Source organism: Pongo abelii, chromosome 2 (assembly GCF_028885655.2).
Source record: "Pongo abelii isolate AG06213 chromosome 2, NHGRI_mPonAbe1-v2.0_pri, whole genome shotgun sequence".
NCBI classification, from domain to species: domain Eukaryota; kingdom Metazoa; phylum Chordata; class Mammalia; order Primates; family Hominidae; genus Pongo; species Pongo abelii.
Genome location: NC_085928.1, coordinates 79,355,299 through 79,381,799, shown reverse-complemented (window position 1 = coordinate 79,381,799; position 26,501 = coordinate 79,355,299). Strand labels below are relative to the sequence as shown.

The following is a 26,501-nucleotide window of genomic DNA, read 5'->3' as shown; positions in this document are numbered from 1 at the left end:
TGAAATAAAATACTTACAAGATTTAAGTCAATATTTTAGTAGACGACAGTCAATAAAAAATGTAGATTAGATAAACTATGTCTATTACAACCACAGCAATGAGCTTTTCATGAGTTAAAGAGAAAAACTCATGTTGGCCCCAGCCCTGAGGCTACCTGACCTGACAAAACTCTTTGCACTCTATATGTCAGAAAGAGAAAAAATAGCAGTTGGAGTTTTAACCCAGACTGTAGGGCCCTGGCCAAGGCCAGTGGCCTATCTTTCAAAACAACTAGACAGGGTTTTCAAAGGCTGGCCCCCATGTCCAAGGGCCCTGGCAGCAACTGCCCTGTTAGCACAAGAAGCAAATAAGTTAACTCTTAGGCAAAACCTGCACATAAAGTCTCTCCATGCTGTGGTGATTTTACTAAATACCAAAGGACATCATTAGCTAATAAATGCTAGACTAACTGGATACCAAAGCTTGCTCTGTGAAAATCCCTGCATAACCACTGAAGTTTGCAACACCCTAACCCCTCCACCTTACTCCTGGTATCAGAGAACCCAGTTAAACATAACTGTTTAGAGGTGCTGGACTCAGTTTATTCTATTAGGCCCAACCTCCGAGACCACCCTTAAACATCAGTAGACTGAGAGCTGTACGTGGATAGGAGCAGCTTCACCAACCCCTGCAAAGTGACTCTGAAGAAGACGACAAGCCCTGCTCCAGTCACACCCAGAAGCTGACTGGTCCATGCACGGCCGAAGCATGAGGAAACTCATTGCAGGACTCATTTTCCTTAAAATTTAGACTTGAACAGTAAGGACTTCAACTGACCTTCTTCAGACTGAGAACTGTTTCCAGTATATACATCAAGTCACTGAGGTAAGACAAAAGATTGCTACAGTCCTATTATTTTATGGTTATTATAAGTGTACCAGGACTCTAAAAGAAACTTGTTTGTATAATGCTATTCTATCCAAGGTATGTAGCCCAGGAAATAGCCAACCTGATGCGTGTTATGACCCATTTTAAGCCTCCCATGGTCACAGTTTTTAAAATAAAATTAAGGACTGGTCCTTTTCTAAGTGACACAAGAAAGGTAATAGCTAGAAGAGAAGAAAGAGGGGTCCCCAAAAATGTAACCTTAAAATTTGATGCTTGTGCCACTATTAATAGCAAACAGCATAGGATAAGATGCTGTTCTCTAGATTAAGAAAAAAGTTACACAGCAGAAAATAAGTACATCTGTCAAAAATCATATTTATGTGAGATGTGTCAATACTGGTCTTGTGTCATTTAGGCTACTTGGAAAGAAGATAAAAAAAATCCTGTCTGACTCCAAAAAAAGAAAAGTCAGCCCCTCCTGCATGAGTGGGAGCTGCAACCCTTTGGAATTAATAATCACAAACCCCTCAGACCCAAAGTAAAATAAAAAAAAAAATGTAACATTAGGCATTAATGGAAAAGGACTAGATCCTAGTGTAAGCATCCTAATAAAAGGAGAAGTTCAAAAATGCTCTCCAAAACCAGTACTTCAGACTTTCTATGATGAACTAAATGTGCCAGTACCAGAGACTCCAGGAAAAACCAGAAATTTGTTTTTGCAGTTAGCCGAGCATGTAGCCCAGTCTCTGAATGCCACTCCATGTTATGTTTGTGGAAAAACTGTAATAAGAGATCAATGGTCATAAGAAGCCCGAGAATTAGTTCCTGCAGACCCAGTTCCTGACAAATTCCCAGAAAAAGAACCACCCTGACAATGTTTAGGTTCTAAAAGTCTCAACTATTGGGCAGTATTGCATGGCTAAAGAAGGAAGATTCACTCATCCTATAGGGTGGCTTAATTGGCTTGGGAAAAAGCTGTATAATGGTACCACAAAAACAGTTACATGGTGAAGTTCCGATTACACAGAAAGAAATCCATTCAGTAAATTTCCAAAGTTGCAGACTGTTTAGGCCCACCCAGAATTCCACCGGGACTGGACGGCCCCCACCGGGTTATACTGGATATATGGGCACAGAGCTTATGCTAAGCTGCCTGATCAGTGGACAGGTAGCTGTGTAATTGCCACCATTAAGCCATCTTTCTTCTTACTGCCCATAAAAACAGGTAAACTTCTAGGCTTCCAAGTCCAAGCTTTGCGCGAAAAACGAAGCATAGCCATAGGTGATTGGAAAAATAATAAATGGCCCCCTGAAAGAATCGTACAATACTATGGACCCGCCACTTGGGCACAAGATGGCTCATGGGGATATCGAACCCCCATCTACACGGTCAACCAAATCATACGGTTACAAGCTGTTTTAAAAATTATTACTGATAAAACCGGTCAAGCCTTGACTGTTCTTGCCCGGCAAGAAACTCTGATGAGAAATGCTATCTATCAAAATAGACTAGCTCTTGACTACTTGTTAGCAGCTGAAGGAGGAGTTTGTGGAAAATTTAACCTTACTAATTGTTGTCTACACATAGATGATCAAGGACAAGTAGTTGAAGACATAGTTAAAGATATAACAAAACTGGCACATGTACCCGTGCAAGTGTAGCACAGATTCAACCCTGAAGCCCTCTTTAGAAGGTGGTTCCCAGCACTAGGAAGATTTAAAACTCTTATAATAGGAGTTATAATAATAATAAAAACCTGCTTACTGCTCCCTTGTTTACTACCTGTACTTCTTCAAATGATAAAAAGCTTCATCGCTACCTTAGTTCACCAAAATGCTTCAGCACAAGTGTACTATATGAATCACTATTAATCTATTGCACAAAAAGACATAAGTAACAAACATAAGACTGAAAACTCCCACTAATAAAAAGTGAGAGTCTCAAAAAGGGGGAATGAGGGAAGAGAGAGACCCTCTCATATTGTTTTATACTCAGTACCTGTTTTAAGAAAAAACAACAGGGAAGTAAAACCAAAGACAGGCAGCCCGGCGCCAGGCCTGAAACCAGGTCTGGGCCTGCCTGGCCTAAACCCAGTAGTTAAAAATCAACTCATAACTTAGAAACTGATGTTATTCATAGATTCCAGACATTGTATGGAAGAACATTGTGAAACTCCCTGTCCGGTTCTGTTTCTCTCTGACCACCGGTGCATGCAGCCCCTGTCATGTACTGCCTGCTTGCTGAAATCAATCACGACCCTTTCATGTGAAATCTTTAGTGTTGTGAGCCCTTAAAAGGGACAGAAATTATGCATTCAGGGAGCTCAGATTTTAAGGCAGTAGCTTGCCGATGCTCCCAGCTGAATAAAGCCCTTCCTTTTACAACTCGGTGCCTGAGAGGTTTTGTCTGCGGCTCGTCCTGCTACGCCTCTACCCCTGGATATTGCTCAGCTCTCCAAATTGACTCAGCTCCAGGTAAAGTCAGAAACATCTCCCAGAAACAGAACTTCAGCTTCTCCAGTGGGGGTGTGTGTTCAGGAGAGGACGGTCTCCCTTTCCCACTTCTGCAGTTGGGGTACTCACAATTTTGGGGGGGGGGCCTGGGTCCTGCAGGAGTCTGTGGACTTCCTTCAGAGGGTCTGTGGGTCCTCTAGGACCTCAGACTCTTTCTTAACACAGTGACTTGGACATTTGAACAAAGCTGGCACATGAGATGAAACGCTTCTGCTGTTCCTAGCACAAGACTGCACATTAAATTGCCTTTTTCTTGTTGTAGGTATTTTGCCTGGAAATAATCACCATGCTGTTTGAACCAATGTCTATTCTCAATATTATAACACAAATTCTTGTCATCAACTTACCTTATTTTGAGACCTTACAGTAAGGAGGTAAGCTATACAAGCTCTTTTCTTCCTCCTGTTGTCGTTTAGTAGAAGCTGAATGTAATAGACATGAGGCAGAGATGAGGAAAGTTAGTGGAGACTACTTCCAGAGACCCCAGTCAGGGTCTAGCCTGTCCTTCCTTATTCATTTTATAAGATTAGTCAGCTGGAGTGGATTTGAATAGAAGAGGCTTGGCCCTTATGATCCTTTTGTTCTGAAATAGTTCTAATCCCTATGACCAGCTCATATCTTTGTATTTGTAACTGATGCCCTTTTGACCTATCCAGCCCTCTGGGATCACTCATCATGGTGTGCCTGCCAAAGGCTCCTGTTTGCATTCTCATTCATAGAGTTATCCTTGAGCAATAGAAACTGCTTCCTGGGGGAGTGAGGTTCCTCCATCATCAAACCCCTGCACAATTCACCCAGCCAGTGATTAACTGGTACAGAGGATACAAAAGCCCAGCTACTTTGCCTCAAAGGCAAGAGAGTTCACTGTGCAATTTGCATTCTCTCTTTCCTTTTGGATCAAACAGGCTAGACATCACTTGAAACCATATCCCGACTTAGTCTTTCCCTTTCTCCCTCAACGAATTTCTTGTTCGAGAGTCCTCATCTCAGGCTTTGCTTTTAGGGACTCTGACCTAAGACAACATCCAAATTTTATTTGTATGTTTAAAATCCAGTACAAATGGTACTTTGTCAGCAAATCTTTCACTGATTGCACAGAAGCAAATCGTTGCTTCCTCTCTTTGAACTCTGTACATTCCATAAATTGTAGCTATTAATAATGTGGTTTTGTTCCTCACTGGGGTGGATGTCCCTCAAGGCTCGGGTAGAGTTGATATCCTTAGTCCCTTATCTGCCTCTCCTACTTCTTCCTATGCATCTCTATCTCTTGGTCTTTCTCTTTCTCTCTCTCTCCTCCAGACCTCAGTTCTCTCCTTTAAGTGTGAGCTCTTTTTTGACTCTGGACTTTTGTTTTGCCATTTCCCATACCTTGAACCTTTTCCCCTCTGTGTTCCTCACAATGCTGATTCACACTCGAGGTCTACCCTTAAGTCACCTCTCAGATGTGCTTTCTCTGACTGCCCACACTGTGCTAACTGCCCTGCTAAATTCTCTTCTCTTGTACTTCATCTGTATTAGTGTCCCAGGGCTGCCATAATAATACACACATAGGTGGCTTATGCAACAGAAATTCATTTTTTCACAGTTCTGTAGCCCAGCAGTCTGAAATCAAGATGTTGGCAAGGTTATGTTCTCAGAGCTTCAGGGGAGAAGCCTTCTTTATCTCTTCCTAGCTCCTGGTGGTCAGTGGTTGTCAGCAATCCCTGACTTTCATTGGCTGGTAGACACATCACTCAGATCTGTACCTGTTTTTACTCGACATTCTTTACTGTGTGTTAAGCGTCTCTGTGCTGGAATGTCCCCTTTCTTATAAGGCCAAGACGCACGTTGGATTTGGGACCCACCCTAATTCAGGATGTTTGAATTAAGTGCAACTTGATTAGATGCAAAGAAACTAATTTTCTGGGTGGACACAAATTTTTGGGCGGACATTCTTCAACCTATAATACCTTCATAATATTTACCACAATCTTTGTTTGTGAGGATTAATCTCCTATTTTTTGATTGTCTGTGCATGTCATGTTCATAGTTGTATTCACCGGCCTCTAGGTGAGGACCAGATGCTCACGAGGTGCTTGAATGCTGGTTGAATGAAAGAGGGAAAACATTTTTCACACAAAGGCATAAATTCCTGGGACAAAATTATTATACCTGCTAGTTAAATATGCGAGTAGGGAATGATGCAATGCCTACAAAAGAGAAGGACCAGTTTCAATCATAATACACTGAAAGTGATGTTTATGAATCATTTATCAGTTTTCTCTTATGCATCATTCAAAAAGTGAACCTTTTGTTTGGAACTCAATTTTCCTTTGCATACATTAAAAATAGATGTATATGTACAGTAATATTTTGCTTAACAATGGGGATATGTTCTGAGAAATGCATCTTTAGGTGATTTTGTCATTTTGTGATCATAGTGTGTCCTTACACAAACCTACATGGTATAGCCTACTGCACACCTAGGCTATATGGTATAGCCTATTACTTCTAGGATACAACCCTAGATAGGATGTTACTGTACTGAATACTGTAGGCAATTGTAACACAATGGTAGGTATTTGTGTATCTGAACATAGAAAATGTACAGTAAATATAAAGTATAAAATATGAAAAATAGCACACCTGCATAGGGCATTTACTATGAATGGAGTTTTCAGGACTGGAAGATACTCTGGGTGAGGCAGTGAGTGAATGGTGAGTGAACACGAAGAGCTAAGACATTACTGAAGACTACTATAGACTTCATAAAGACAGTATATTTAAGCTACACCAAATTTATTAAAAAATTCTTTCTTCAATAATAAATTAACCTTAGGTTACTGTAACTTTTTCACTTTATAAACTTTTAAATATTTTTAACTTTACTCTTGTGATAACGCTTAGCTTAAAACACAAATATCGTACAGCTATATGAAAGTATTTTCTTTAACCTTATTTGATAAGCCTTTTTCTGTGTGTAATTTTTAATTTTTTTGTCAAAAACAAAGCCACAAACACATACATTAGCCTAGGCCTGCACAGGGTCAGAATCATCAATATTATCATCTTCCACCTCCACTTCTTGTCCCACTGGAAGGTCCTCAGGGGCAAAAGCATGCATGGGGCTGTCATCTCCTATGACAATGCCTTCTTCTGGAATACCCCTTGAAGGACCTGCCTGAGACTGTTTTACAGTTAACTTTTTTTTTTTAATAAGCAGAAAGAATGTACTCTCAATAACAATAAAAAGTACAGTATAGTAAATGTGTAAACACTAACATCATCATTTACCATCATTATCAAGTATTATGTACTATACATAATTGTATGTGCCATACTTTCATATCATTGGCAATGCAGTAGGTTTGCATATGTCTGTGTCACTAAAAACACATGAATAATGCGCTGCACTATGATGTTAGGATGGCTAAGATGTCACCAGGGGATAGGAATTGTTCAGCTCCATCTTTTCTTATGGGACTACCATTATGTCTTCAGTTTGCTCTTGAATGAAATGTTGTTATGGGATACATGACTATAATGTAAATTATATAGATGATAAATAGATAGATAGATCAATAGATATTATGGTAGGATTTAACCAGGAGAATTATGGTCATCTCAAACAGCATAGGGCTTTATAATGCATAACCATCATATTCAATCTACTTTGAATATGAACTCTTTTGGAGAATGTATCTTTTTATTTCAACAGATAAAATGATTGCATAAATAGATATGGTCTGCAATTCTCAAAAACAATGAGATGTATGCAGAAGCTCAATAGGGCTAGCGCTAATGAGAAAAAAAAACATAAACAAAAATCTTTGCTTATAAATGATGTTTCACATATTGATTTTAATTAACTTTACAGCATTCAATATATGGTATGGCACATTAGCTTCTAAGTTTTATTTTGGTTATTTTGGTTAGGTTTTTTTTTTTTTTTAGAAACAGTTATAAGTCCAAATAGGATAGTCAGTTTTGTTAAGCTGTGTACTACAGGGAATGAGCAGAATTAACTACATGGATTCAATTAGCAGTTTCCAAAATAGCCACTGTATGAGTATTTCTCAGTACTTTGGGGTAATGGTCAAGTTGTATAGCTATCGAACCCTGGGTATAGCTGCGTGACCATTGACAAGTTACGTAATCTGTCTTTAAATTGTTTTCCTCTTTTCTAAACTGGGAGTAATATTGGTACTTAAAGAGTTATTGTGAGGATTTAATAAGTTACGATATGCAAAAGTGTTAAAAATGGTGCCCGGTAGTAATCCAAGCCCAATAAAAAGCTATTTTTATTATTATATGGTATTGCTGATAATTAGAAGTTATTTCTGAGAGTGCAAACACCCTTTCTCTTAAGGTAGGATGGCTTTGGATGTCCATTTGGATAAGACTTTTTTTGTTTGTTTGTTTTTAATTATTTCTCTTTTTCTCCAACTAACTGAATTCAATTATTGGTGTTTACTGAATGTCATTTCAGAAATTCGGTCTGAATTTTAGTTGTTAAATAATGGTTTTAACTGAGTGGGAAGAACAAAGGATAATTGTTATTTTCTTCTGGCATACAGCTCTCAAGAGTTTGGGGTTTTTGAGGTTTGCCATGGTACATCAATAGAATATCAAATGACAGGATAAGACCTAGAAGACAAATGTAAAATTCCAAAATGCATGCTGTGGATGAATGCAGCAATATGAGATGAGTACTATTTGGGGTGAGTATATTTAGGAAATTCTAACTTAGGAACATTATTATTACTATTTATGAAAAACTCCTTTTTTCACCCGAGTCAGATTTAGTCTGCAATGTATCCTGACCACAGTGGCTTGGGATATAACCTGTATCCAATAATCTTACTCTAAAATCTGCTGGCCAGCAGCCTCTGTCCTCAATGATGTTATTCTAAGATCTCATAGCTACTGAGTGAGATACTTGAAAGCACAGCAGAAAGCATCCTACAGTGTTATCAATTCTGTTCTCTCCATCTGGAGCTAGCCTAAAGGTTGATTATATTAGAATATTTTAGCATAATGTTAAGTTGGCACAAATCATTTTGATTGGACATTTTAATATTCTGGCAGCTATTATTTACTTCTTGTATTTTTCGGTGTTCTATTCTCTTAAACTACAAAGATGAAGAGGTGTTTATTCTTACAATGTGGAAAATATCAGCGTAATCACTGCTAATCTATTTCTTCCTGTCACCCATTGGTTTTCTTTTAAACAGTATTTTTGTATATTCTTTTCCTTCTGTTCTCATGACAATATATTGTGTGCTAAGCTTTTCCTACCATATCACAATGTAACATGATAGCAAATCATCTTAGATTTGCTCACCAGAGCAAATTTATTTATTTTATGACATTTACAATAGCAATTTATTACATTTATCTATTCTATTTTTGAAATTTCTTACTAGCAGGAAATTTTAAAATTTAGTTAGTCTTCATGGATTAAAAACTTCAGAATCCTCTCACAATGAAGGCTATCCCAGAAGTGAAAGTAAATTTGTTTGACTAATCTAACACAAAATCCTAGGAATAGGTCTGTCAGGCATGGCTGGAACCAAGTGCTATGAGGATATCATTGTTACCTGGTGTATTAGTCAGGGTTCTCTAGAGGGAAAGAACTAATGGAATTATGGAATTATATATATGTAATATATATATTTTTATATATAAAATATATATTATATATATATAATATATCTATATATAAGTTTATTAAGTATCCACTCAAGGATCACAAGGTCCCACAATAGGCCATCTGCAGGCTGAGGAGCAAGGAGAGCCAGTTCAGGTTCCAAAACTGAAGAACTTGGAGTCTGATGTTCAAGGGCAGGAAGCATCCAGCACAGGAGGAAGATGTAGGCTGGGAAGTTAGGCCAGTCTCTCTTTTCACATTTTTCTACCTGCTTGTATTCAAGCTGCGCTGGTAGCTGATTAGATTATGCCCCCCAAGATTAAGGTGGTGTCTGCCTTTCCCAGCCCACTGACTCAAATATTAATCTCCTTTAGCAGCACCCTCACAGACACACCCAGGATCAATACTTTGTATCCTTCAATCCAATCAAGTTGACACTCAGTATTAACCATCACATCTCATTTCTTTCTTTTTATTTTTCAACTCTGCTAAGTCATTGTTGGAATCATGTAGTCATAATCAACAGGCTTCCATACTCTCAAGTGCAAGTCTTTTAAAAAGGAGACCTTGTGGCTTTCTCATCAGCTTGACAAGGTCTTGGGTCTGATTCACATTAGCCCAGTGGATGTTTTGCCTAGTAATAGGTATCATTTGAACTGCTGGACTTTGTTCAAATACCCACTACAAAGGCTTCATCTTTCAGATTATTATGACTTTCCTCATTGAAGCTGTTGGATTTCTAATAGTTATCCAATAATTCTAGATTGACTTTAAGTCCAGAACTAGATAGAAACAGTCAACAAAGGCTTGACCAACAGTGAAATGTACTATACTATTTCAGAAATACCATGGGCCATTTGTTTATCCCAATATTCTGATTTTAAAAATTATGACCCTATGTTTTTGCATTTTCTATGTCATAAATATGTCTATAATTTTAATGAATATCAGAAGCTATTTCTTGACTGCTAAAAATGCTCAATATGTGTGTTTCACCACAATGTAGTCTATGAGATTCTGATTAGGCTTTGGATTCAGACTTCTGGGAGTCAAATTTCACCTGTTACTTAATCTCCCTAAATATTTGTTCTGTCAGAAAATATGGGCACAAATTTATTGGGATTAAATGATGAAATGAGACAGTGAATGAAAAGGAGAAATGTGGGGGGTATTATTTTCCTACTTAAATTTTATGCCATACTTCAAGAAAATCATTTCTCCATTTTAAATATATCAATAATAATTTCTACTTTGTAACTGGTATAGATGTATCAAGTAAAAATCTGTATCAGGTCAAAAAGTTTATAATTTTAGAAGAATGTCAGTGATTGAGTGATGTGCCATTTTCTCTATTATTAGCTGTATTCTGTTTTATTCATTAAACTTCCTTTGCAATGGATTTCATTTTTTAAAATTTTGTTTTAAATTGAAGATTCTCCTATTTTAGAGCTTTGCAGCTGGTAAAGTGATAGCAGAACAGACCAGGTGCTGTTTATTGGGACTTCCAAATTCTAAAAGCTGAGAAGATTAACCTTTTACCAAAGACAGTGTGCCCCAGAAATTGGTCAATAGGCCTCTTTGTTTTTCACTGAAATGTCAGGGCTCCGAAATATTTCTTTCTCTAAGCACCTGCCAAAAGTCAATGGAGAAAAAGAGGACATAAAAACAGATGGTTGACTCGTATTTATAATCTTAATGACATTGATAGTTTGTTGAAAAGTGTCTTCCTCTTCGTAAAGATTGACAGAGAAGAAAGCACTAAATGCTGGACACCGGTGGCCCATACAAAAGTTAAGCAAGACAAATATCCCTTTGTGGACTCTCTTGCCTTTTTATAATACTGTTTGTTTCTTGTGAGGAGATATATACTCCACGGATCACTATTAAACATGTGGTACAGCTTTTACTTTCACATATTTGTGAAAAATGAAGTGAGGTCCGGTGGCTTACAAAAGCAACCTAAATTATTTGGTGAGATGGTATGATAAATTTTGCTGGTGGAAGACAGGGAATAAAATGACATTCAATCACCCCAATGATCTGTCTTATATAACTCATCTTTATTCCTTCTCTTTTTATTATGGAAAAAGAGGGTTTTCAGAGAAATCAGACATTGATTTGTTTATTATGTGATATTAGGAAAAAGGATCAATATTTACAACCAAAGATGTGAATAATAATAACTAAAACTTAGTATTTCATTGCTTTTAAAACTCCCTTAAATACACACTATAATTGGATATACTCTGCAAAATTATAAGGGCTGTGTGGTGTATATTCTTTCATTTTATAGATGAGAATACAAACTCTAAGAAAGGTTAAGTGTTTTATCTGAAGTGACCCAGATAGTCAGTGGCTGACTTGGGAAACAAATTTCATTGTTTCTATTTCTTACCCAGTGTTCTGTCTATTTTACCACATTGTCGCTCAGACACTTAAAGTGACATCTTTGTGGATGAGTTAAAAATAAATTCTAAGAAATTATTTTCAAATGTGTAACAGTCATTAGCCGATGTGAATATTGGCAAGTCACAATCCTTTTCTGTTTAATCTTTTAGAAGGGGATTTTCACCATATTGAACTAATAGAAATCATATTTAAGTTTATAGGACTGTGATTTCATTTGTGTTTCCAAAAGCATGGTGAGCTTCACACAAAACAATTTTCCATCTTTTAAGTCTTGCTAATCCACTTTAAGCTAGGCAAAAGTCACACATCATCTCAGCTGCTGTGATCACATACAAACCACCTCCGCTAATCTCTTCAAAGGGGATTTTCCTTTGCACAGGCAGACTGCACAGCATGGGACTTACAGTTAGTACCTTGCAAAGTTTCCCAAGTTCATTTATAATTCCACTTTTATCCTGAAACTATAGCATGTAAGTTCTCCTCCAAACAATTCCAGGCCCTTTTACAGCTGTCGCTGGTTTTCTCCCTAGCTTTTTAAATAACTGATGAAGTCGATGATGCAGTCATTACAGCAAGGAGTGACTGTGATTCCTATTATTTATTTGCAGATGGAAATAGAAAACTACCCTGATATCTGACACATTGAGTTTCCAGGATGAATCAGAAAGTATTGGTTGTTGGGTTTTCTTAGCTTGGTAAGATAAATAAATAAATAAATCTCTCTTGTGTCTCTGAATGCATTTTCCATTTTAGACAGGCATACAAAAATCCTAAGCATGATTTAGATAGCTTCTAACACGTAATGAATGGCATTATAAATAAGTTTGAGTGGTTGGAAAAATATAAGCACATTAAAAACAACAATTGGGCAGAAATATGAAACTGAAAGAAGTTTGCAAATCCCAGCTTGATATATTTCATCTTAAACAAACCTACAAAATTTACATAAATTGCAGAAGAAAAGAAATAGGTTTAATCAGTGAATTCAAGGATATTAATAAAACCTATTTTTGCTATAAGATTTCTAATGATATTCTGTAACTATGTGATTTAATTCCTGAATTGTAGCTCAGGAAGTTTACTTTCATGTTCTTGTGTATTATAACTTTGGAAAAGTTTTTTTTTAGAAACACCATTATGATTCAGTGAAACACATCCCACCTGACTCACTTCAATTCAGATGGTAACTCAGTAGAGCATGTTATCATTAACAGGGTGATCATATATCCCTTTGTTGTTATTTGACAAAATTTATAGGATTCTAATTTCAACTTAGTGCTTCTGCTGAGGATTGGCACTTGAAATGCTGAAAAATGAGGCAGAAGTTCAGGGAACATTCTTTCTAGAGAACCTAATATTATACCACCACGATGTTTTTTTTTTCTTTGCTTTTTTTTTTTTTGTTTTGTTTTGAGACTGAGTCTCACTCTGTTGCCAGGCTGGAGTGCAGTGGAGTGATCTCGGCTCACTGCAACCACTGCCTTCTGGGTTCAAGCGATTCTCCTGTCTCAGTCTCCCAAGTAGCTGAGACTACAGGTGCGCGCTACCACGCCCAGCTAATTTTTGTGTTTTTAGTAGATATGGGGTTTCACCATGTTGGCCAGGATGGTCTTAATCTCTTGACCTTGTGATCCTCCCACCTCACCCTCCCAAAGTGCTGGGATTATAGACGTGAGCCACTGAGCCTGGCCCACAGTCTTTCATTTCTCTAAATAAATCCATTCAGAAAAAAATTTGCAAGGTAGATACCTTGGCAAAAATTCATATAAATTTTAAGGACCTTGAACCGGAAAAAGCACATATTCTTGTTTTTTTTGTTTTCTTTTTGTTTGTTTGTTTTAAACATATATTATCTATCTTAAAAGTTACATCTTGGTAAAAGACAGTAATTTTTCATGATCACAATTATTGATTGCAATATTTGAAAACAGATTCCTTTCTTCCTTCCTTCCTTATAGCCCTAACAAGGAGGAGTTAAGTGGAGTCCCTACCTTAGCGAAAAAAAAAAAAAAAAGGAAGAGGAAGAAGAAAAAGGAAACAGTAAATAACAATTATCTCATAATCTTACATTTTTAATCCATCTTCATCATTACCAGATTTTAGATATAGAATGAGGAATGTCAGAAATGCAGATTTTCTGAATCATTCCATATATAAATGACACAAAATGCTACTTTTTCTTGAAACAAATACTTTACACGTTGTAGAAGAAAAAATGGCACAATTGCAGTTCGAGTTTCAATCACTCCACTGCTTGTTTCCTTGTGGTTTTGCTTTAGAATAAAAGAATGGAGGTGATATCTTCTGAAGCTCCTTCTAGTTCTGTAATGTTTTTGATTTTCAAATGTGAAATGAAACCAAAGATAAACATGTCCTGCTTTTAATAGGTGTTTTGTAGCAAGTGCCACAAGGATTTTCCTTCCCTATCCATTTTCCTTGTTATCCACACTTACCCTCCTCTTTCCCCAGGCGCAAAAGTAACAAAATAGGTAATAACTTTGCTACCCTTCACCATCCTCTCACTGTAAATTGTTACCCATTTCAGCAAATAGCTCATTGGAAAGTGAGATTACTTCCTGCAAAAAATGTAGAAGAGAGTGACTGAAAAACTCAGTTATCATTTCCTTAAGCTGAAATAATGGAAGTAGTCCCTTTAATCAGTTATCTTTTTTAGGGACATAGCATATATCACTAGTTATTTGTGTGTGTGTGTCTGTGTGAGAGAAATTATCTCTTGATAGAATAGGAGTGCCTCTTGAGTATTTCACATATTATATCCTTAGAAAACCAGGTCAGGTTAGCTCAGTTACACTGCCGAGGAGAAAAGCCAAATAACAGTGGACGAGTGGCGTATGTTTTGTTTCAGTTTTTAGTTCACTAGCTGACAATTCCCTGGAGACAGACAACTAATCTTTTGACTTTGAGTGCCTTTCTCTGGCTGCATCCCCACACATCTGTATTCTAAACTTCAAGCCCCATTAGTATGTAGAATATTAGGTAGAGCCCTGATGAAGGTTTATTTGGCACAGAAATCATCCTGTTATGCACAAGTGCATAGAATTAAAATAATAATTTCTAGTTGATTTCATGCTTCTGTAGCTTAATGGTCTCTAATGCTACCAGTAGATCCATTATACATATTTTTATACAGGAGAGATGTGGGGAAAGAAAATGTCAGCTTTTGAATAAACCTGTGTCCAAATTTACTCTAAAATGAAATTGAAAAGAAAATTGGAAATATGACTTTTAGAAGGATTTACTGCTTTCTCTTTCCTGAGTAATTTGATACCAAGGTATTCATAATGATCAGTGAAGTACTAAGGACAATTCTGTGCTCATCTCTACACCAACATGATATCTCCTGTTTTCCCTTTAAGCGCAGTGGAATGTAATTAGCCAACAGCTTGCGGCTTGATTAAAATGTCACATTTTATAAATTTATGGTCACCTTCTGTGCCTTCCTGAAAGTGAAAGACTTACAATTTGACTAGACCTACATGCCAGGGAGAGGTATTCATTCATTAAGGAAAAGGGAAATGGACTCCTGGTGGGTGTTCAGGAGTTTCTATCCATTCCCTTATATTGTGCATGTAAAGGGCTTATACAAATTAAATGTGTATTATAATCGTTAATTTATTTAAAAACAAAAGCTATAAAACTCATCCTCTCAATTATTTAGAATTAATAATAAAACTAATGATAAAATTAGGGTCTGATTTTTTTTTTATTGCTTTGAATCTCCTATTAAACAAACTAGAGATGGGGGTAGTAGATTGAGTTATTGGGCCTAATTTTTTAGCCTGTCCGGAATCCTTGTTTATTGCCATGAAACTCTGCAATTCTTCTAAAATCAAAAAGAGTGTACTTTCTACCTCTTGACCTTTAGCTACACCATGAGACTCACTTTGGCCAGTGGAATGTGGTGAAGTGACCGTGGCCAAATCTAGGACTTAAGGGGGTTTGCACATGACCACTGGTTCCTCTGCAATTAAATGCAAAGATCTTTCCCAGAAAAACAGTTGCCTCTTTGCTTGGAATAGACTTGAGTAAGGAGTCAAGCTCAGCCAGACCTACAAGATGTTGTAAAGTCACTCAGAGGATCTCTCCTTAGATCAGCCACTCATCAACCAGCAGACCCACAGATGTGAAGAATCATCATCCATTGTCACCACTTAAATTCCCTGGTTGTAGGTTAGGCAACAATACTTGACTGGTATAGAAATACAGAGAGAGAATATTTACAATAAGTAAATAGCACTGCTCATGGATAACTCTTCTATACCCCAACACAAGCAAGAAAATTACTCACTTTTGGGGTAATTTAGCAGACTTTATTTTTAAAGTAATACATTTAAAACATAGGGGTGCTTAGAGCAGAAATTCCCTGCATCAAGTAATTTTTTTTAAGAAGCAAGCACTCATGAGGTATTAGTTGTTTTTCTGGTTGAGAAATAGGGGAACTTATTAATTTAATGCAGAATAACTTCATAATGTTATTCTACCTGTATCATATATCATTCGAGTGTCTCATTTGAAGACGATGGAATTTAGTCTTAATTAAGCGCCAGGGGATTCATTAAGGGGCTTACACAACTTAAGGAATCATTGGGAAGGCTGCAAAAACAAACTATTTTGAACTTCTAGGAATGAGTCTCAAAACTCATTTCAGTATTGGGCCCCCAAGGTAGCCTAAGCGTGAGCCCTTACCAAGAAGTGGTCGCTCCCGCTGCCATCTACACAACCACCTAGCCTGAGTTGGAATCACACAAGTAACACTTTTGCCTTCTTTCCCATGTAACTCACTTTTAAATCAGAGTCTCCCTATAGTGCATCTGATCAATAAAACATAGAGGTAGAAGGAGGTCAGTAAGCATTTGTAGGATGACTGGCGTGTCTACAACAGTGTAGGCACTGGGGAGACAACCGGAAACAGAACAGAGACCCCTGTCCTCAAGGAGTTTCCATTCTGGAAAGGGAAATAAATTAAATACATAAAAAAAATACAGGGTGTTGGATGGTGAAACGTTGTCCAGGAAAATAAAGGCAGGGATGAGTAGGCAATGCCGTGGAAAATGGTATGTACCCTAAATATTTTGGTCAGAGAAAGCCTCACTTTAAAAGTGACAGCTGAGCAGAGTCTCAAAGGAAGGGAATGAATGGGTTATGCAAACATCTGGAGGAACAGCATTCCAGAAAGAGGACACAGCAGTTCACAGGCCCTGGGGGAGTAGGAGAGAGCAGACCTGAGTTTCCAGGGAACAACTAAGAAACCAGTGTGAAAAGAGAAAAGGGGAGAGTAGAACACAAGGGCCCCAGAGAAGTAACACAGGGACAGATTGTGTGGGGCATGATAAGGACCTTGTCCTTTACCCTCAGTGAAATGGGAAGACATTGGAGGATTGGACAAGATGAGCAAATTAAATTGCCATTTTTTTTCCCACTTTTTGAAAAAAAAGAAGGTGCAATCCACATAATATAAAATTAACCATTTTAAAAAGTGAACAATTCAGTGGCCTTTAGTACATTCACAAGGCTGTACAATGATCACTTGTATCAAGTTCGAAAATATTTTCATCACCTCTCAAAAATACTCTGTACCAATTAGGCAGTCATTCCTATCTCCCCTCCCGCAGGTTCTGGAAAACACAGATCTGCTTTTTGTCTATATAGATTTATTTATTCCTGTTAATTAATATAAATAGAATCACACTGCATGGGATCTTTTGAATCTGACTTCTTTCACTAGGCATAATGTTTTCAAAGTTCATTCACACTGTGGCATGTATTACATATTAGTGCTTCATTCCTGTTATGGTGAATAACATTCCATGGTATGTATCTACCACATTTTTTATCCAGCCATCATTGACCCACTTACCAGCTGTTTTCACCTTTAAGCTATTGTGAGTAATACTGAGGTTCACAATAGTACTGTTATATTCATGTGTACTATTTGTGCACCAGTAGTTGTTTCAGTACCAGTTTTCAATTATTTTGTGTGCACACCTAAGAGTGAAATTGCTGGGTCATACATTAATTCTATACTTAACTCTTTGAAGAATCACCAGATCACTTTCTACAGTGGCTGTATCATTTTACTTCCCTACTATCAGTTTCTTCACATCTTTGCCAGCACCTATTATTGTCTTTTTTTTTTTATTATAGTCATCCTATTGGGTGTGAAGTGGTATATCATTTTGCTGCCATTTTTCCAAAACAAAATTACTCTGGCTGCTATGGTAAGAATAGTCTGAGTGAGGGTAAGGATGGAAGCTACAGTAATTGGAAGAGTATATATCTTTTTCAGTAATAACTACTCTGGTAGAATAGCAAATGAATTTGCATTGTCTGTCAAAGAGATCTGGAAATGTACCAAATGAAAAACCATAGACCTACAGTTTTCCACACAGGGAAAATCATGTAGGTTGTGTTAAAAGAAAGAAGAAAAAGTAAAAGTAGTAACATCTTCACAAAATGGTCACAGAATTTATACCATTGCTTCATTTTTGAAAGAAGTCATGAGGTTCTGGAAGCCAAGGCCTGTGATTGGAAGTGAATTTTGGGCTCTGTATTAGTCATTTTCCCTTCAGTTGTTAGAAACAAAAGAGCTGAATGAAAACTGGATTGTCATAATAGAATTAATTTTCTCATGCAACTGGTACACTAGTGGGATAGGAATAGCCTCACATTCAGTTTAGGAAAAAGTCTCAAGTGACGCCACTACAGGTCCCAGTTTCTCAATTTCCCCTTTTTTGTGGTGTTTGCATATGACTTTAGTACTTCCAAAATTTATTTCATCTCAGCTTTAAATCCTTCAGGAAAGTGTGAGTTTTTTTCCCAGATGTCCTAGCAAATGTTCCACGGTACCTCACTGATTCTGATTGGTTATGAGCCAATTATAACATACCCATTAAGGTACCACATCTATTAAATAGATAGTGCATGGAGGGGAGCTGGATGGCCAAATGCCTGTGAGCACACACCAGGATGTGTGCTAAGCGACCAAAATACAGCTGGGTCAAATATACCTGGATATTTTTCCTGACTCTACCAGTTATTGTTCTCTAACCTGGGTGTGTTAACATTTCTAAACCTGTGTCCTCAATTAATAATGGGGGCTGAAATTCTCTACCTATATGTTTATTGAGAAGATAAAATGAGATCAAACTTATAAAGTCCTTTGTATATAATAGGCACTAAACTAGTTAGGTGCTCTTATTATTAACAATGATCATAATGCCAGTTAAATTGAATAGCACTTACTATTTTATATTTCATCACCTATTACTGTGATTTGTCCACAATCTACACTCAGTAGGTACTGTTGAATTGCAAGTTGTCTATTTTTGGTTCCTTTATCTAACATTGACAATGAGTTTGTTATATGTATTCACTGAATGAAGTTCAAAATTCTCTCTCTACAAATGCCTTATAATAATTTTTTTATTGTTTGCCATTGTCACTACTTATTATTATTGAGATGACATGATTGGTTTATGAGATATCATAGATTTCATACCATTACTGAAGTTCATTCCTTGACTTCAGTGTTCATTTCCAGGCCACTGATATAATTTTTATTTGTATCACTGTTTCAGGGACTTATTTTGCAGATGATATGTCTTAGATTGGATTCATCTAGGGTAGAATTTGAGACAAGGATTTAAGTGCAAGTAGAGTCCTGGGAGACGATCCCAAGAAATGCGGAAAGAGGATTGTAGAAGTGTGAAAGGGAAGGGAAGGCTGCAAAGAAAGGGTGTGTTTCAAGTCAGCTACCACTGTGAGTAAATGGAATTTAATGCTTCTGTGGAAACTCTCAGAGACAGAATAAAACACACGGCTCCAAGTTATCCCACCTGGCAGGCAAGGGATTTATATACTAACACTCATCTATTTGTATACCACATCTCATGAGTTATTGGTTGAGGGATGATTCCAGTAGGCCTTAATTCTCCAACACGTTTGGCCTATGAGTCTTGTGGCAAAATGGGTTCCACTAGCAAGAAAATGTGTTCCTTAGGCAAGAAATGTGAGATCTCTTAGTTGAAAGGGTAGGCTCTAACTTGATAAGGGTCAGAGAATATGGAGGGGCACAGATAGCATCTGCTTGCAGAAATATTTTTGAAATATAATGTATCCCTCTGTTTGTGGACATGTGCTTTCCATACACTGAAGATATATATATATAAAGATACAGTTTCCTGCTTGCCAGTCATCAGCAGCTGATCTCAGGCACTATATGTATTCTTGTTAAATGCAAATCCAATTTATACATTGTTAGAAAGATTAATGCAGAAAATACAGAGCTCATTGTTACAAGAAGTGACGAATTGTGATGAACAGCCACCTGTCCCACTTTATATATATTTTGAAAAGCCATTTATTGTGAAGAGAGCAAACACTCTTGAATGCATATTTATAAAGATTGTCCCATTATCTGAAAGACAGAAGCAGGGATGTGCAAAGTGAAGAATGGAATCAAAGTCAAGTTTGAGAGAATAGGAAGAATTAGGAAACAATGAAGGAAATTCATATGGGCTTACATAATCCCAGGTAGGAAGGTGGAAAGTAGGAATAGAAAAGACTGATTACAAAAGGTTGCTGTGAGTTCCACCAGTTTGTAATTATTGGGGCTATAGGGCCTGGAAAGTTAGAAGAATTTGAACTTCAAGGGTCATTTTAACTGCAACAGTCCAAAAACCTTACCTGCTATCTCAATCTATCATGAAGATTCGTAATCAGTGCTCCATGAAGCCCTTGAAATTATGTGTAAAATATGTGTGTGTGTGTGTGTGTGTGTGTCTATCTTTGAGTAGGGTCTATTCCTTTCATCATATTCACAGAAGGGCTCCAGGCCACAAGAAAGAATGAATTGCAGGTCTTTTAAAAATGTAGACAATTTATTCACACTTGGGATTTAGAAGGGAAACCTCTTTCAGTGACTTACTAAGCAAAATACGACAAGTGATGAGGTACAGAGAGACAGAGAGACTGCTGAGTGTGTTAGACTGAGAATTTGGGCCAAGAGGAGGACAGAACAGGTGATTAATTTCCACCAGACAGCTTACCTCAGAATGACACTCCTGGAATCTCATTTATTCATTTGTCAGCAAATTAAATGTCAGCAAATTGGGCCAACATATTCAGAAGTTACTATGTGTCAGGATTGTTCCAGAGCTGGGCTAACCAATACCAGAACAATTAGCCACATGTAGCTATTGGGCACTGAAGTGTGGCCAGTGCCACATATACAAGTGATAATGTTTTCGAGATTTATAGTACCTTATTACATATAATAAATATATTTTTACATTAGTTTTACCCTTTGCCATTTACTGTTTTAATGAAACTTCTAGAAAACTTTAAATCACTTATGTGCCTCTCATTGTATTTCTATTGGACAGCACTCTTCCAGACACCAGCAAAGACCCTCTGCTTATGGACCTTAAATTCTGGTGGAAGAAAGCAGACAATCAACAATAAGCATCCTAAGTGAACTCTGTGGTAGGTAGAAGGTGATGAATAGTATGGGAAAACAGAGAAATAGAGCAGGAGAAGGAGATCAGGTATGATGGGATGGTAGAAGGCATTTTTCAATGTAAGAGTGATGGCATGTTGCTTTAAGAAATTCGAACTTTTGAATAGTCTCATGCAGGTATGGAGGATAAGTTCGTAGGCCGTGGGAACAGCAAGTGAAAAAATCTAATGTGGAAGCTTGCCTGACTTGTTTGGGGAGCCAGACCTCAGAGGCTGGAGAAGAGTGGACTAAAGTCAGGGAGGCAAAGGCTGTGGGATTGGACAGATCATGTGGTGCTTACAGATTTAGACATTGACTCTGGGTGAAATGGGAATCCAATGGAGGGTTTTTAGAGGAGGGATGGCCCAAATTTGACTTAGATTTTAAGCAGATTGCCTTGGCTGGTATATTGCAGCCAGATCATAGAGAGGCAAAGATGGAAGCAGGAAAGCAGCTTGCAGGCTACTGTAGTAATCCAGGTGGGAGACAAAGATGACTCAGATCAAGGGGGTTTGGTATAGATACTGAGAAAGGGTCAGATCCCAAAACCATACAGCTCACCAGGAAAATACCTCCAAAGCTTCAGGCTTAGGACAAACCAGGGAGACCTGAAGTTACTGGCAGGTTTTGCTGCCAAAATAATATAGAATTTATTCTTTGGTCTGCTTATGTACAGATTTGAGCTCTGTTCCCTTTATCCCCACACAAGCTTTGAGTTATTTATATGTCCCTTAAACAAGCTGAAGACTTTTGCTGGAAAACAATTATCCTTAGGAGTCGGGAACTTTGCATATTTGATGATCAGATATACATTTCCTGTTCGGCGTCTTTCTGGAAATTCTATTTTCTATTAAATCTCAGATGGATGGTAATAATAAATGTTTGTTCAGCAGCAGCTGGTCCCAGATTGTTATCCTGTCGTGAACATATTTTATTTATTCGTCTTCATTTTTTTAACCTCTTTTGGTAACCTTTCCTTTTTTCAAAGCTTTATACATGAAATAAAAATGTGTGCTGCTTAATCTGTTTACTTTCCAGTTTCTCTCACTGAATTAAGTGCAATTGTATTTATACAAAAGGCCTCATGCAACTTGCTATGCATCACTGCTGATTTAAATAAGAAAATGGGAAAAAAGATCTTCCAACATTATATAATGCTAGGGCAAATACTCCTCTTCTTGAAGTGTCTTTGTGGGGGAGTCTTTAATGTTGACTTTGTACTGAATGGGTATGTTGCTTTCAAAAAAGTTAATCTAGTGTTAGATTTGAAAGGGGTAGGGGAAGAATGAAAGGAAGAACTTATCCCCATGAAGTATACTGCAGCATCGATGCTCTTCTTATCTTGTCCTAAGTGAAATGAATTCTTTTTTTAAAAAAATGGACTATAATGTTCTGTTTATACTCATTCCAACTGGATAGTAAAGTTTATCTTATAACCATATCATCCAGATCACTTTTAGGTAGCATTTACTACCAAAAATCCTAACAGAAGTCATTTATTCTTAGGCCTATATAAATTTACCATTTTTTTCTAACTAAATTTATCTAAATTTAGTGTGAATGAGTCAATTGTTCAAATCCATTATGAAACACCACCACATAAACTAATAAATAAGAACAAGCTGCTCTTGACTTCTGACCACTTGCTTTTGAAGGCACAATTGAATAGTTGGTAAGGCTGTGGTCTTTGGTGACAAACAGATCTAAATTCTGCTGACCCCAACCTTCTGACTTATTAACTTTGGAACCTTAATCAAGATATTCAATATTTCTAAGCCTCTGCTTTCTTAATTACAGAAATAGGAAAACCTCTCCTTATAGTGTTGCCTTGAGCCGAAAGGGAAATGAAATACTGTTTGTCCATTAGCTTTCAATGGCTGCATAACAAATTACCATCAACTTAGTGTCTTAACTCAACAACAATTTCATTATTCCACAGTTCTGTAGGCCATAAATTCAGATAGGCTCAACTGGGTACTCTGTTGAAATGGAAGATGTCGGGTGTCGGTCTACCTAGGTTCCTAACCAAAAGTCCTGGGGGCTCACAACTCCCCAGTGCATAATTCTCTCCACTGAAGGATGTTTCCAGGCTCACTCAGGTTTTCGCTTGAATTTGGTTCCCTGTGGGTTTGGACTGTGGTCTTCATTTCCTTGCTGGCTCTCAACCAGAAGACATTCTCAGCTCCTAAATGCCACCTTCATTTCCTGGCTTGCGGTCCTGTTCATCTTCAAAGCCAGTAATATGATGTTGAATCCCTCTTGTGTTTAGAATCTTCCAACTTCCCTTTACAGATTGTCCCTGATGTCTTGTTTTATTTGTACTTGTTAGAGTGCATGTGATTATATTGGACTCACCTGGATAATCCAGGATGCCATCACTATTTTAAAGTCGACTAATTAGTATCCATCATTATATTTAGCAAATACATGATGGTAACACCAGGGGCAAAGGTCATGGACCAAGATTCTGTTTACTTTAATTTGCAAAGTAATTAGCACACACTGCTTGCAACAGAGTAAATGCTGAATATTAGTTGTTTACAGCAGCAAAGAGGACAATACTGCCATGATGTGTGGGTCTGTACATTCTAAATGAATGTGATACTCTGATGGAAATTGCAAGGTGTATTGCTCGGATCGTATTTTAGATGTTTTATCATGAAGCGGGGTGATATCAGAGTATTTCAATGACAATTTTATTCACCTGAAACTGAGGAACAAAAATCAGAGAAGAGCTGTTAATCCTTACACCTCTTCTGAGCTTTACAGGGGCTTGATGATTAGACAGGTTCCTGCTCACAGTTAAGGGAAACTGCGTTTCTAAAGGGTTCCACATGAATGAATAAATGTGACAGAAGACATTGGTGACATTGGTGACAGCAATTTTAACTGGATACAGCAAAGAAAGATAGGGTATTTCTGGAAGAGCACAGTAGTCTCACTCAAGAGAAAAGAACATTCCAAGGACACTTGTCAAAGAGAAGTGAAAATGGATGCTTTATCCAGAATGAAAAGAAGCAAGGGTAAGAGTAGTGTGTACATGGAATCTAGACTGATTAATTGGATGTTTAGTAATGTTTGTAATGTTAAAAACACAACAGCACTTGGAAGAAAATTAAACAAAAACAGAAAAAAGAAAAGTCATAATATGGGTGATGCTGTTGACGCCCTGTCCACATCCCTTCATCATGCCCCGTTCCACTAGACCTGGGTTTCTCAGCCTTGGCACTGTTGATATACTGGGCAGGATAGATATTTGTTGTGGGGGCACTGTCCTGTATATTGCAGGATATTTAGCATCATCCGTGGTCTCTACCCACTAGATACTAGTAGCAGGGTACCCCTCCTCCACCCACCCTCCATTTAAAGAAACCAGCAAGGTCTCCAGATATTGCCAAATGTTCCCTGAGAACAAAATTGGCCCTGGTGGAGAATAGCATGCTAGGCCAATGATCCACACACAAATGTGTGTCAGAATCACCTGGAGGTCTTGTTAAAACACAGATTGCTGGGCTTCAGCACTGAAGTCCCCATTATAAGTCAAAGGTGCTGCTTGAGAATTGCATTTCTAATAAATTATCAAGTGATGCTTATGCTGCTGGTCTAGGAACCGTACTTCAAGAACCACTGCTGCAGACACCAAAAGCTTCCTATAGCAAACATCCCTCACTTTCCTTGAGGGTTTTCTCCGGTCACATGTATGACCCCCCCATCAACTAGAAATAAAATGCCAGGGAATAAATCCATCCAGAGAAATTGCCAGCAATGAGGGAAGGGATTTGGTGAATGATTACCTCATATCCCTCAACTCTCAGGTGAGACAAAAGTAAGGCACATTCTTCATAGCCCCCACAAGGTTCCTGACAAGATCAAGCCCTAGCAATCATCCATTAACTAACCTCTGCTGGCTTCTTTCCTTCTCTGTCTCATTTTCTCTGTTCTCTACTGGTGCTTCTTGGGTCCACCTCCAAAATGAACTATCTGCATTCAAATCGTTATCTCTTGCTGGGAGAAGCCAAATTAAAGCATGTTTTATAAATATAATTTCTAGGTGATATGGTTTGGCTCTGTATCCCCACCCAAATCTCATCACGAATTGTAATCCCACGTGTGCAGGGAGGGACCTGGTGATTGGATCATGGGGGCAATTTTCCCCATGCTGTTCTCAATACAGTGAGAGAATTCACATGAGAGCTGATGGTTTTAAGTATGGCACTTCCTTGCTCTTTCACTCTCTCTCTCCTACCACCATCTAAAACATGCCTTGCTTCCCCTTGCCTTCTGTCATGATTGTGAGTTTCCTGAGGCCTCCCCAGCCATGAGGAATTGTGAGTCAATTAAACCTCTTTCCTTTACAAATTATTCAGTCTCAAGTAGTCTCTTTATAGCAGTGTGAGATGGACACATACACTTGGTTTTATTTTTTTACTTTCATTTTTATTTTTGTAGAGATGGGGTCTCGTTATGTTCCCCAGATTGGTCTTAAACTCCTGGCCTCAAGTGATCCTACCACTTCAGGCTCCATAGTAGTGTTGGGACTATAGGTGTGAGCCACTGTACCTGGCCTAGGTTTTGTCTTATTATTTATTTATTTTGAGATGGAGTCTCACACTGTTGTCCAGGCTGGAGTGCAGTAGTGTGATCTCGACTCACTGCAACCTCTGCCTTTCAGGTTCAATCAATTCTCCTGCCTCAGCTTCACGAGTAGCTGGGATTATAGGCTCCCGCCACCATGCCCAGGTAAGTTTTTGTATTTTTAGTAGAGATGAGGTTTTTCCATGTTGGCCAGGCTGGTCTTGAACTCCTGATCTCATGATTTGCCTGCCTTGGCCTCCCAAAGTGCTGGGATTACAGGTGTGAGCCACCGCACCTGGACTATTTTTAATTTTTTAAAAAGCTGTTAATTTTAAACCCTCTAGCTCAGGGTTTTTTTTGTTTGTTTGTTTTTTGTTTTACCAGCAACAAATTTGACTCCTTTGCCATGGAACATTTGCAGTCTGGAGATATTGTTAGTTGTCACAAGTGTGACTGGGAGGTGCTGATGGCATCTAGAAGCTAATGAGTGAGGCTACTAAACATCCTACAAAGCACAGGACAACCCCTACGTCAAAGACTTATCTGGTTCTGAATTTCATTAGTGTTAAGACTGAGAAACTGAGGTCCAAGGAAAAAAAGAAGAAACTAAAAGTTCCAATGAAGATGCATTCTCAGAAGTCTGCAAGTGTCCTCTCTGAAATTAGAAACTTGAGGTTCAAGTTCAGAGACTGATAAATTGTGGCCATTCATCTACTTCAAAAATAGTAAGCATATTCATGTCATGGTATTTTTTCTTTCTTATCCTGTGAATTGGAGTATTCCTAGATTTATTTCCATAAGACTTTTGAATTCCTTAAAAGAAAAAAAAGAGGTTTCCAAAAGCAAATATTCAGTTTGCAACAGATCATCAGACTTGTTCTAAAGAAATACTGAATTAATTTTTGACCTAAGATTGAATTGCCATTATACAACTGGAAGTTGTTATATTTAGATAGCTGCTTTTACATTTTCTCATCTGTTAATATTGC

The 26,501-nt window shown here is 37.8% G+C and overlaps 1 long non-coding RNA gene across 1 annotated transcript; it reads left to right on the top strand.

The window, feature by feature from the left end:
* The first annotated feature begins 3,215 nt into the window (after nucleotides 1-3,215).
* On the top strand, nucleotides 3,216-26,264 carry LOC129058549 (uncharacterized). Its single transcript, XR_008523719.1, has 7 exons — nucleotides 3,216-3,343; nucleotides 3,645-3,756; nucleotides 7,939-8,082; nucleotides 12,029-12,115; nucleotides 20,825-20,924; nucleotides 25,610-25,677; nucleotides 25,897-26,264. It is a non-coding gene; the product is annotated as an uncharacterized LOC129058549 (long non-coding RNA).
* Nucleotides 26,265-26,501: the final 237 nt, after the last annotated feature.